The 13,904-nt window shown below is 39.0% G+C and overlaps 1 long non-coding RNA gene across 2 annotated transcripts in view; it reads left to right on the forward strand.

Moving 5' to 3' along the window:
• The window catches only part of LOC131514578 (uncharacterized), a 51,008-nt gene that overhangs the window by 35,321 nt on the left and 1,783 nt on the right, over positions 1 to 13,904 (forward strand). The window contains exon 3 of one of the 2 annotated variants that reach the window (XR_009263138.1): positions 5,805 to 9,619. The exons of the other annotated variant lie outside the window; for it this stretch is intronic. This is a non-coding gene — a long non-coding RNA (uncharacterized LOC131514578). Of the gene's footprint in view, positions 1 to 5,804; positions 9,620 to 13,904 lie in introns of those variants that run through there. 2 annotated transcript variants of the gene reach the window in all.

Raw genomic sequence — 13,904 nt, forward strand, 5'->3', positions numbered from 1 at the left:
ATCATGAGTGTTCACTCCATTTTATCCTAAAAGAAAATAATGTTTGGAGGTACATTATACACAAAGCTTTTACAGTGTAAGAAAAAATATACCTTAATCAGTCATAACTATATCATGCCTATCGATATCTTTTGGGTTTATTTCTTGATAAGTGAGATTTTATAAAATCTCATTAATTTTCATATTTTAAACCTGTATGTCACATTAATTCACAAAGCTACAACTTTGTATATTCAAGATTTAGAGGATAAACCTCTTTACTTTGTAAATTCAACATACCGCTTTCTGCTATCGTTTCTTTCTACCACCTAAATGGAGACTATCATTCTGTTTCAGTGTTAGAAAAATCAAGGCGAAACTCAGCTATCTCAAGCATAACTAAATAACTGATTAAACCTACCCATAAAATAACGTTTGGAGGAAACTACATTTGACAAAATATTTCAATAGTCTCCATCTTTAAAAAGATTCAAGAGACTTCATGGCTGTCCTAGAGTTTGGCAATTCATATGCCTGGATGCATAGAATTGAATGAGAAGATCTTTAAGGATCCTTCTGAGCTCCTGGATCTGCAGAACCTCAGGAGTAGAAGCAAACCAGGAGTTTTTTTTACCAGATAGAGTAGCCTATTAGTGCACAGAATCTAGCTTGTCTTTGTTGCAGCAATGCCTCTAACAGAGCCCACAGCTGTCTAGAGCCCTGTTGATAAATTAACACTGGGCGAGTGCCTGCCACACACACACGGCATTATGTTAGGTGCTAGGAGGAAGGAAAGATGGACACAGGTCCCACCCTGAAGAAGTACAGGTAGTGGGAAAGGATTAAGTACCTATTTTCAAGTTTGCTATATGAAGCAAAGGCTATGCAAAAGATACCAGAGACATAAAACAGCCAACTTTCTAAAAATATACATATGAACTAGCATAATCTACCATAAAAGAAAGGTGGGTGGAAACTACAAAAATAAACATATAGCCACATAGATCACACATATTTACATATATATATATATATATATATATATATATATATATATATATTCTGTATAAAACACATATATATTCTGTATAAAATACAGAAACAAGGCCAGATATTCAGAGTGAGAATCTGGATTTGGTCAAATTAAGATTATTTTCTTTTTATATTACCATATTTTCTAAATATTCAAAATTGAGTGGCTTTTACCTTTATAATTTAAAAAATGTTATTAAAATATAAAATAAACTTAAGTCTGGACTCTCAAACTTTTTCATATTTTTTAAAGCTCGTTTATCTCCAAGGAATTTGAAAGTACATTTCTAGTCTAGAAATCAAATAAAAAATGTAACTAATGGAATAAATCCTGCATTTTGGACATCATATCTAATCTACCTTATTAACATGATGAAAGAAGAACAGAAAATAATGTTACAATTTGTATTCTGGTCTAAAATCTTTCTGGGCTTCCAGACATTATGATGATGAATATTTTAAATGCATGCATGAATGAACCAAAATTTAATGTAAAATTATAAGTGCTTCTATCACAAATACAACCAGCTGTGTTTGGAATTTATGTCTTGATATTTTCAAAAACCAACAAATTTAAATGCATCATAGAAGCTAATTACTTCCACAACCCATTTCCTGTGGCCAGTGACAGAGAAAAATTTGCAGATAAAGCCAGATTTATTTACTCTCACTGTCTTATTCAACAAACCTATAAAAATATTTGTTACTTGTCAGTCACTATGCTGAATACTGGGAATCCAAAAAAGTAACATGAGTAATTAATAAGACAAACAATCTGACTTTTAAAAAGTACAAAACACATTATGTATTTTGTATGCATTATGTATTCACCCAAATGACCCAGATAAGACCAACCTTACGAAGTATTGGTGAGGCTGTGGACCAACTGCAAGTCTCATTAATGGTGGGACAGAAAATACTACCACCTTTTTGGAAAACTATTTGACAATTTCTAATAAAGTGAAGCATATGCCTCCCCTACAACCCTGCAATTCTACCCCCAGATACATACCCCGGAAAAACGAGTGCATGTGTCACCAAAAAAGACATGCACCGGAATTCAGTATCAGCTTTATTCATAATAGCTCAAGACTGGAAACAATTCAAATATTCATCAACATGAAAGTGATATATTCAAACAATGGAAAAATAATTAGAGCAACCAGTAAATACAGTGACACGAAAAAACCTCACGCTGAGCACAAGAGTACACACTGAATGTTTCCATTTATTTGAAATTCAGGAATAGGCAAAACCAATCTATACAATAAAAGTCAGAATAGTGGTTGGGGGGCAGGGCAAACACGACTTTTGGCTGAGAGGGAGTAGAAGAGAACTCCCTGGGGTGATTGAAATATTCTACATCTTGATCTAGATTAGTGGCTACATGGGTGTATATGTAAGTAGAAAGTGAGCTGTACAGTAATGATGTGTGCATGTTACTGCATGACAATTATACCTCAACTAAAAAAAAAAAAAAACAAAACATGATTCAGTCCCTATCTTCAAGAAGTTATAATGGGAGGGAACTAACAGTAGTACAATGTGGTAAGAGCAGCAATATACGTAGTGAATGGAGTATCCCTGGAGCTCAGAGGAAGATCAAGGAATGGTGTCTGGGGACAGCTCAAAGGCACCATAAGCAAGTATGGAATTGGTGTTTGATTATGACCCTCACACCGGTGAAGTCTCTCAAGGATATCACCATTTTTCCGATTTACTGGTATGTTAGTATCATTTTTCAAAATATAACTAAATTTTCATCCCAAACAATCCACCACAGGTATCGTAGGCGTTATTGATTTGTCCTTAGGCTTCATTTGCCATGTTTTGTCACACAGTTCAATTTACTCTGACATATGTGTGTTGGCTCTTTAGAGTCCCTTGTACTGGTGTGCTGGAGCAGGCACAGAGACAGGTGAGACAGAATTCCAGCTTTCAAGGAGTATATACTTTTTCAAAATACCTCTCCTATCCACCTCTTTTCCATTTCCACTGACCCTGTCTAAGACCAGTTCTCTTTCCTGCAACACCCAGAGATGTCATAACAGAATCCCACCTAGTGCCCCTAGTTCCCAGGCCCAGGTGTCATGTCACAGCCATTCTCATTAAGTTTCTTTGATGTTCTAAATCCTTCGGTGACTCTTCAGAGCTAATACATCAAATGTAAACTCTTTGTCGTGGCATATAAAGCCCTCCACAATCTGGTTCCCTCAATATTACTCCAGAAAGGGTAATGTCTACTAAGAGGTATTGTGAAGACACATGAGAGAAAAACAATTCTTAGCTTACATTTCCTTCAAAAAAAATTTTTTTTAATTTAAAAAAAAATTTTAATATTTATTTATTTTTGAGACAGAGAGAGACAGAGCATGAGCAGGGAAGGAGCAGAGAGAGAGGGAGACACAGAATCTGAAGCAGGCTCCAGGCTCTGAGCTGTCACCAAAAGAGCCCGACGCAGGGCTCAAACTCACGAACTGTGAGATCATGACCTGAGCCAAAGTCAGACACTCAACCGACTAAGCCACCCAGACACCCCTAATTTTTTAAATGTTTGTTTATTTTTGAGAGAGAGAGAGACAGACAGAGTGCAAGCATGACAGGGGCAGAGAGAGAGGGAGACATAGAATTTGAAGCAGGCTTCAGGTTCTGAGCTGTCAGCACAAAGCCCAATGCAAGGCTCTAACCCATGAACCATGAGATCATGACCTGAGCCCAAGTCGGATGCTTAACCGACTGAGTCACCCAGGTGCCTCCTTCAAAAACAATTTTTTAATGGACACTTTACGGTGATTTTTTAAGTGTATCATAACAATTCTAGGTATGATACATACTGGATGTGTCTACAGGGAAATCTGCTCTAGTCTGAATGTGATTGTTCATTCATTTGAAAATCATTTACTCCTTGGGGCACCTGGGTGGCTCAGTTGGTTAGGCGTCCAACTTTGGCTTAGGTCATGATCTCACAATTCATGAGTTCAAGTCCTGCATCCACCTCTCTGCTGTCAGCACAGAGCCCACTTCAGATCCTCTGTTTCCCTCTCTTTCCCCCACTTGCACTCTCTAATTCTCTAAAAAATAAATAAACATAAAAAAATAATTTACTCATCATTTTCTCTGCTCCGTATTAGAGGAAATGCAGGAAAGACCACTCTAGTTTCAATGAGGGAAAGCCCAACATCTCAAACTTATATACATAGTTTTTCTTTCTTTCTTTCTTTCTTTCTTTCTTTCTTTCTTTCTTTCTTTCTTTCTTTCTTTCTTTCTTTCTTTCTTTCTCTCTCTCTCTCTCTCTCTCTCTCTCTCTCTCTTTCTTTCTTTCTTTCTTTCTTTCTTTTAACTTGATGAACTCCTTCTACCCTACAGGGACAAGCACAACTAACACCCACAATAGAGTTCCCTGGTGCAGTCATAATTTCCCAAAAAAGATGCATTAAGTGGGATATTGGAGAGTGTCCTAAAAGACACTTAGTTTATCAAATATTGAAAGAGGAGGAGGAGGAGACAGAGAAGCAGAAAGAGGAGGATGAAGGGGAGGAAAAGAAGAAGAAGGAAGAGGAGGAGGAGGAGAGGAGAGGGAGAAGGATGGGATTGGGAGAAGGGGAGGAGCAGGAGGGGGAAGGGGAGGATGGAGAGGGAAGAAGGAGGGAGAGAAGGAGGAAACCTTGAAAGGGTCAATCTGTTGCTCTCACCCATAGGACCTTTGAGGTCCTTTCTTCTTTCTTTATCTCAGGTTCTTCTTTCATTATCTCAGATTTTATAGTCATTATGCCCTCAGATATCAGAATCTAATAAATGTCACAAACCCAACATCATTATTTAAAAACAAGGCATTGCCACTGTAAGCAAGACAGCTTATATACATGGCAGTATCTTTTAAAATACTCTGATTTTTCTTTTGCTAGGAATACCACGCAAGGATCTTTTTTCAGCATCTACAGTGGGTAATGTCTACCAGAGAAGCAAAAATATAGTTAGCAGGCTTGCTTTTCTGTCAAAAGTGATCTAGTTGATCATTGTTACACGTTCGCCATTGACGTTTTGCATCTTTTTTCTACTCTCCGTTCTAGTCACAGCCTTCTGGCAATATGATGTTTTCAAGCACAGATTTGATATGCATGAGCCATCAGTTTTTCCGGTGATTCATAATCTGTAATTTTAGAAAGATTTGGTTCTTTATCACTTGCCTCACTTTAATAAAAGATCTTTGGTAGTATTTTCTAAAGGTCTTTTGGAGACAAAATCCCCTAAACAATTTCCAGTCTGTGAAAGTGACAAACTCATTTAAATAATCAGTTCAGAACAGCATTTCTGTTTATGGGTAAGAATGCTGCTCTGATATTTAAAGTGGTTTAAGGAAATTCAACCAGTGAATATAAAATTAAGCATAATTGCCTCCTCTCTGAGAGGGCACAGGGGTGCAGGGAAACTGGCAAGTCAGAAGCCATGTGGTGCTGTGACTTGCTCTCAGGAGTAATGCTGAATACTGAGAAGGTTTGCACTTTGCAGCCTGTTTACTGACTGAATTCGCAAGTTTCCCTTTCCCCCTTTCTGGTGGTAGCCCACTTACGTATGCCATCATTGATCATTCTGAGGCTCCTTGACCTTTCCCAATATTCCACTGCAAGTCAAATGTACAATTTCATACTAAGAAGGACACTTTCTTGCACTAAGTGCAGAGCTTTGAAAGTGTGAAAAGCTTAAAAGCTAAAGTTGTACAACTCGGCTCATTTTGGCTAAAAGGTTGAATGTTTGCTTGATTATCTGAGAAAAATGCATCTGGTTGTTTGCAGGGGTAAAAGGGAACTGTGAGAGATGTAGACAGTCTATCCTCGAGCAACTTTCCAGGCAGTAGAGGCTGGATTACAGAAGAATTCCTTAGAACACCTGGGCAAATTCTGAATTTACTGATGCTCAGCAAAAATCCCTGCCCCAAATGGTCTGACTTGCCCACAAGGGCCCCAATTCTGGGGCCTCAAGGAGTGCCACACAGATCAGAGGGGAAGCTAACCCAGGCCTCTTTGACACAGGAACCATCTTCCTCAGATTGCCTTCATTCCAGATCAAAAGTTTCATCTTGAGGATGGGAACATGCTGGCATGTCGGGCAGGGCTAGATCCTGCGGGCTCAGCTCCTAGGATGGAAACACAAGCCTTGCCCTTGGGAACCCGATTTCATCTCCATGGAAGGTTCTCTTGACATGGAGCAGGAGGTCTGCCCACCAGCCAATCACACCAGCAAGGACAGCAGCTTTGCCTGTTTTGTTTTGTTTTCACAGAAGAGTACATTTCACAGAACAGTAGCACCAGTCTTTGTGAACTGTTTCTCCACATTTTGAAAACCACAGCCATCTTTTTGCCTGACCCGCATTTGTTGAAAACTTTAATGGGTGGCCAGCATGGACGGAAATTACCCTGTCTCTAATTCCATTTTCATCATCAAATCCAACAATGACTCATTATGGGTTGAAACGTTTATTCAGAACTGCTGAAAAAGTACAGCTAGTTGGACAGCTAGAGAGCCTTTTTCATTTCAATGGGAAATAAACACTGAATTCTGATGGTAACAGGCTACGTTCTGCCTTGAAACCAGGCATCACACACGTGTGATTTCAGGAAAACCTGAAGGCCTTATTCAGGTTAAAGTGAGCCAGAAATGTAACAGCTCAGAGGTGTGTGCAATTTTAGATTGAGTGAGTGTTCTCATTATAAGGTAAAAATAGAAATACCTAGAAAATATTATTGTGTTGTTCTGAGGTAAAGCGAAGAACAAGACTGTGTGACTTCAGTTTCTTCTGGAATCCTTTTGAGAGCTAGATGTTTGTGAAGTCCTAAGTAGAAAAATGATGAATGAAGATAAATGATTTGTGAAATTGTACACCATGTTGAAAAATAAACATTTTGCAAAAGAAAAAAAATGAAAAACAAAACAAAACAAAACAAGAAAAACTTCTGGGAAAGAAAGAAGTTGGAGTTGGAGTCCACAGAAGGAAAATAGCTTCACCTCTCTTCCCTATGCCCTCAACCACAACAGTGAAAGTAAACGAACTGTGCTGCAGATATTAGAATTATTTTAGAGCCTTCATATTGTATTTTCATCCCTCAAAAATGATCATTTTCCTCTTTCCCTTTTAGAATAAGTAAGGCTGGGATGCCTGAGTGGCTCAGTTGATTGAGCGTCTGACTTTGACTGAAGTCATGATCTCCCAGCTTGTGGTTTCCAGCCCCACATGGGGCTCTGTGCTGACAGCTCAGAGCCTGGAACCTGCTTCGGATTCTATGTCTCCCCCTCTCTCTCCCTCCCCTGCTCACACTCTGTCTCTCTTTCAAAATAAAAATAAAGACTTTTAAAAAAAAAAATTTAGAATGAGTAAAAATATTTACACATGAAAATACTATTCTTGAAATTCCAGAGGAAAACGCAGTTCAAACCATCTTCAAATTCTTGCCAACTTTTCCTATTTTCCTTTTCGAAAAGAGCGCTGACCTCCCCTCTCCTAACTGACAACGGGGAAGGAACGTTTTCAAGAGATACATGATAAATTAGCTTTGCTGCTCCACCTTCACCTTTGAACAAAGAGGTTTCTAATACTGAGGTGTCTGGTTGCTTTTTCTCATTCTTTGATGTTTCAAATAGGCCGGAAGGAAATCTAGGACAACTCCCCTCAGCCCCACCCCCACCCCCACCCAAATCCTGAGTTAATACAGCAGACGGTGTGGAGGGAGGCCATTCTTCATCTTTCATACCTGTAATTGTTTGCAGGGCACTGCACAGCCTTCAAGGGCTGACTGATAGGGTGTCCACTTAAGAACACATGCTGTCACAATCAGCTGGGAAGGAGAGAAGCCCAGAAAAGGCCTGTGATGACCTCTGGCCACTCAAAGTTCTCTCAGTCAGAACTACCAGATATGAGAAGGAAGCCACACCCACATGTGCCAGAACCTTAGCTCTCTGTGTGAGACCTAACCAATAGGACTAATTAATTCTGCCTAAAGTAGAATTAGCCCCAGTAGTAGCTGAGCCTTAAAGAATGCTAAGGGTCAAATATTTACTTGATTGTGTCTTCATCATAACTGTTAGAATCAACGTGATAGAACTGGAGAAATACCTTTGAAAGCTCTAAACACTGTTAATGATGAATAGAATAAGAATAACGCACCAATATTGCTTTCAGGACATGACTATACAGGGGTTAAGTGATGGCAGAGGCTAGTCGGATGGAAAAACAGAGGCTCAAATATCACAGTTACTTTCTTACTTTTTGAGGATTCTTGGGTGTATTTATTGCATATGGAAAAAAATATGGAAAATCATAGATATAAGTAACATGATAGCCAAGACCAGTTCATGAGGATGAGCTCAGGTAAAAGCTGTTAAAGCCCATCTCCCTCCCCTCAAAGCAAAACTTTGCACTGCCCTTCCTGGCTCCATCTTCTCTCCCTTACAATCACCGGAACAATCAACCAATGTGCCACAGTAAACTTAATAAGATGTTGTTAACAGAGGAGAGAGCTTTTGGTACCTGTCTGTAGGAGTGTCATTTAGGGAGCTGACCTTTCTTCCTGGAGCCCTTGAGATGCCTGAGGTATGAAGGTCTAGTTAATTCGCATTTGAAAGCCTCTATCAGCATCCATCACCAAGGATACTATGCAGAACCATGTGTGTGCACCTCAAAGGCCAGCATTGATTCATCAAAGTTACGGCAAACAGCAAGACTGCAGAGTCTCAAGATAGAACATGATATAAGATAGGCTCTAGCAATACAGGATAGTCTAGGCCCTCCAAACATGTTAAATAAAGAAACCAAAGGCATAATCCTTGGTAGGGGGGCAGAGGGATGTGGGAGAAAAGAATGCAAGGCAAAGTATTGACTCAGATATGAGTAAATTGACTGACCATTTCCATATTCTCTATCTCACCTCAAAACCTTGACATAATGTGGCTGGCTCTCTCTCTACTAAATGTTTGCTCACGGTGAATTCCTACCTTTCCCTTTATGTCCAACCCAATAACCGCTTAGCCTGTAAGATTCATCGTGGTATTTCATTTCCCTTTGAAATTTATCTTTCTGGGAAGCTTAGGCAATGGTTATATTTGTTTCTAGCCTCCAAGTTAAAAGGAGGGGCACCTGGGTGGCTTAGATGGTTAAGCTTCCAACTTGGGCTCAGGTCATGATCTTGTGGTTTGTGAGTTCGAGCCCCATGTCAGGCTCCATGCTGAAAGCTCAGAGCCTGGAGCCTGCTTCGGATTCTGTCTCCCTCTCTCTCTGCCCCTACCCTACTCATACTCTGTCTCTCTCTCTCTCTTTTTCTCAAAAATAAACATTAAAGAAATTTTTTTTAAAAAAGGAGTCTTGGTCGTTAGGTGCTGAGCATTACAAGTAGAATACAGGTGTGGTAATGGTGAAGGTATGGTAGCCCACCATCACTGTGGTCAAGACCTGGGCTTTCGACAGGAAGTACTCCTACCCTAGCCCCTCCCCCACTGACTAGCAATATGATCTTAGGTCAAGCAAGTATTCAGCGCTCTAAGATATTCTCACCTGGAAATTGGGGATAATAAAAGAAGTTACCATGTAGAGTAATGGTGAAGATAAAATGAAATAAGGAATATAAAGTGCTTACTACTATGCCTAGTAAATGATATACACTGTAACTATAATCTATGATAAAAGTAATATCTATAATAATAATCTATATATATAATATATTAATATATATAATAATAATCTATAATAAAAGTAATATCATTATTATTATCACCATTATCATTATAAACTCAATGTTTCATATACTTATAATACTCTACAAAGGAATAAAAGGTTTTACTTTTGGGCTTCCCACAGATTATTCATTTCATAAAAATTTACTACCATTGGAGTCAGATTGAAATCTCCCAAATGAAAATTACAAAAATGGAAGCTGCACTAGTGACAATAATTTTAAAGGAGTTCAGTTTTGCTCTTTGTAAATTCGCAGGACAAGCAAAGATATGTAAACATGCACGTCTCTCTAAGTGGAAGTCCAGTTGGAAGAAGAAGGGATGCATTTGTAATAAGCATAATCTCCTCAAATACCTAGCAATGTGCTAAATCTTTAAAGCGATTTTGGATTTTAAAAGCAAATTATTCTCCAGAACAAGTTAAATGAGTTCTCAGTACTTGCCTCAAACTAAGAGTTTGCTTATATACCTATTACTTGCTTTCTTCTTAGAGATCACTTTTATTTAAATGGTCCGTTTCTATCTGGTACCCCCAAACACTAAAATACCAAGTGATGGAGTCTGACTATATTGCACTTTGTATTAAGTTAAATGTTTAAGAATGAATCTTCTTTCTAATATCCTATATTTCATACTGTCTCTTAAGTTACCTCAAATCAAGTTTGACACCTTCCTAAGTTAATAACATTCTTTTTATAGAATTTGCTTTCCCTGTAATTGATTAAACTCTCAGTTGGTGAAATCACTTTATTTTATACTCATAAACTGTATTATACATTCTGAAAAAAAATTCAAAATTGTGATAAAAGTTCATAAATCTGAGGGCACATGTGAAGTAATGAGGACTCAAACTTACAAAGTTTTAGGGCGCCTGGGTGGCTCAGTCGGTTAAGCATCTGACTTCAGCTCAGGTCATGATCTCACGGTTTGTGGGTTTGAGCCCTGCCTTGGACTCTGCTGACAGCTCAGAGCCTGGAGTCAGCTTTGGATTCTGTGTCTTCCTTTCTCTCTGCCCTCCCCCTGCACTCTCTCTCTCTCTCTCTCAAAAATAAATAAGCATTTTAAAAAATACAAAGCTGTAACAAAAATAGCAAGAAAAAACTTTTGCAAGAGACCTAGAAACCAGTATTTTTAAATCACTATCACAGTTATGATAGGGAAATATATTAAAATTTTACATTGCTACGATGATGTGGCTTTTATTTTATTCTAAAGATAGTGAAGATTGGACCCTTACTTCTTATTATTTTGATATATTCTAATGGCTAAATAAATAGTGGGGGAACTTCATTGGTGGGAAGATGAAACTGAGAATGTTTAAGTAACTTGTTCATCAGCGGGAGAAGCTGACATTTGAATACAGACGTGCCTCATTAATATGCTCCATACCCTCTAATTCACTTATGAAAAATTATCACAGGTATTACCTATGGGTTGTGAATATATTCAAAGCACTAAGAAGTCTTAGTGCTTTGGATTAGAAGCCTTAAACTTAAACCAGACCTCTTGCTAATTTTATTTCTAAGGGCAAAAGATTCTAAAATCTTCCAAGGTTTCCAGGTCATTTTTAGAAAATTAAGTGATGTTACAAGATAGGTGTAACATTACATTGTGAATCAGGGAATCAAGACCCTGAGTTCTAGACTCTGCTTTTAATTATTTGACTTTACACACCGTACCTGAACTTGCAAAACAAAAGAGTTGGACCTTATCCTAAGATACCACCCAGTGCTATGGGGTGTTTCAATGGGGACTGCACCTAATTATCATTAACAGAATTGTTCAGGCTATTCCACAGCACAAATTAAATTGTGCTTTATGCAATGTAAAAAGCACCAAGATCACATTATGTCCCTACAAATAATTATGTGCGGCTAAAATCTGACATAGGTTGGTGCTATGGGTTGAACTGTGTTCCCTCAAAATTCGTGTGTTTAAGTTCTACCCCCTAGTACCTCAGAATGTGACTATATTTGGAGAAAGGGCCTTCAAAGAGGTAATTAAGGTTAAGTGAGATCATTAGGGTAGGCCCCAATCCAATGTGCTGGAGTTGTTTGTGTTTTTTTTTTTTTTAATTTTTTCAAGTGTTTATTTATGTTTGAGAGAGAGAGAGAGAGAGCGCACACTTATTTATGTTTGAGAGAGAGAGAGAGAGCGCGCACATGCGTGCACAAGCGGGGGAGGGGCAGAGAGGGGCGAAGCAGGCTCCAGGCTCTGAGCTGTTAGCCCAGAACCCCATGTGGGGCTCGAACCCAGGAACCATGAGATCATGACCTGAGCCGAAGTTGAACGTTTAACCAACTGAGCCATTCAGGAGCCTCTTCTTCTTCTTCTTTTTTTTTTTTTTTAACTTAAAACAAAACAAAACAAAAGTTTTATTATTTATTTTTGAGAGAAAAAGAGAGAGCCAGCGGAGGGAGGGGCAGAGAGAGAGAGAGGGAGACAGAGGATCCAAAGCAGGATTTGCACTGAGCGCAGAACCTGATGCGGGGCTCAAATTCATGAACCTTGAGATCATGACCTGAACTGAAGTCCGTCACTTAACCGACTGAGCCCCCCAGGTGCCCCCACAATGTGCTAGTGTTTTTTTGGTCACAGGTACAGAGGAAAGACTGTGTGAAGACACAGCAAGAAGACTTCAAACTCAGGAGAGGGGCCCCAGAAGAAACAACTGTGCTAACACCTTGATCTCAGACTTGTAGACTCCAGCACTGTGAGAAAACGTCTATTGTCTGGGCTACCGGGTCTGCGGTACTTTGTTACAGTAGCCCTAAGAGACTACTACAGCCCACTCTTCTGGCTCTTCTGCATAGCAGCTGCACAAAGGATTCTAATGTCTATAAATATAAACACTAGGTATAAAAAACATTAGGTATCTAATGAAATATGAAGACCTGGGACCTTGCCAGAGGTCACACTTCTTAAACACTAAAGAAGTCTTTCTTGGGATGGCATGTTCTGTTCCACACACAAGCCCTGTAGTGAGTGTCCCAGGGAGAATCTCAGCCTACGCTTGCTCCAGCCACAGCAGTGCTCTGCAAGGAGAAATTAAAAATAGAAACTGTATCTACCAGCCTAAGAGTATCAAAGACACACAAAAGGCAAATCCTTTCAATAGCCTCTCAAGAAAAGTGAAAGTATGTTCACAGGGCGTGGAAGACCTTCTGTCTATAGTCACCAACTATGCCTTAGAGCCAGAGGGACTGGGCTGTCTGGAAACTTAATTCTTTGATGAACTAATTACATTTCTATGATTTTCCCCCTTACATGGCAGCTTCATTCTCCTTGGGACGGTAGCATTAATTAAGGCAAATAAACCCTGCACAGGAGGCTTCTCATCTCTCTCTCCTTTGAATTCCCATTGCATTGTGTTTATACTTCTTAGGGCCCTTATTAAATTCTGCCCTGTAGTGGGGTAATTTGTACTCTTCTCTTATCTGAGCAGGAAGCAAAGACTTTGTTAATTCCTTACCATAACTTACCTCTATACTCAGCTCGGAGATTGCACTCAATTAATACTCAGTAATATTCATTAAAAAGAATTGAACTAAATTACCATTCAATAAACCCCTGAAGTGCTATTTTGCACTTTAGGTCATAGGTAAATACATACATCAGGAGGAGACTTCATTGGGAGGACTGGAGTTCACTAGGAGAAAGTCATGAGAGATGAGTTTGGAGAGATTAAGCAGACACGGAGCGCCTTATAATTTAACAAACTTGGATTTTATCCTAGGGCCGATGGGATGAATTTAAAGCAGGGGAGAAACAGTTTCATATTTGCATTTTTAAAGAAAAATCAGTCTGGATGCCAGTTGGAAAACGAATTATAGAGAGTCTTGACTCAGGTCTAGAGTTGAAGGTGGGGGTGAGTTAGAGAACAGCCAGAGGTGTCTGAGTTTTGCAGTCTTTGTCATTGAGACACTAGTGGAATCATTGCCAAACCAACCAAACAAAGTACAGCTGGGCAAGGGAAGAAGGTGAGATGGCAACTTGGATTTTAAAAATTTTTTATTGCGGTATTAAGCATAACAACTCAAGTATGTAAAATACTTTATTTTGAAATGCCCAGCTTGATATAGATATACATATGTATATACTAATGCAACGTCTACCCAGGTCAAGACAGAGAACACTTCTAATACCTCATGCCCCTTCCTAATCAGTAACTT

This window comes from Neofelis nebulosa, chromosome 6, assembly GCF_028018385.1.
Source record: "Neofelis nebulosa isolate mNeoNeb1 chromosome 6, mNeoNeb1.pri, whole genome shotgun sequence".
NCBI classification, from domain to species: domain Eukaryota; kingdom Metazoa; phylum Chordata; class Mammalia; order Carnivora; family Felidae; genus Neofelis; species Neofelis nebulosa.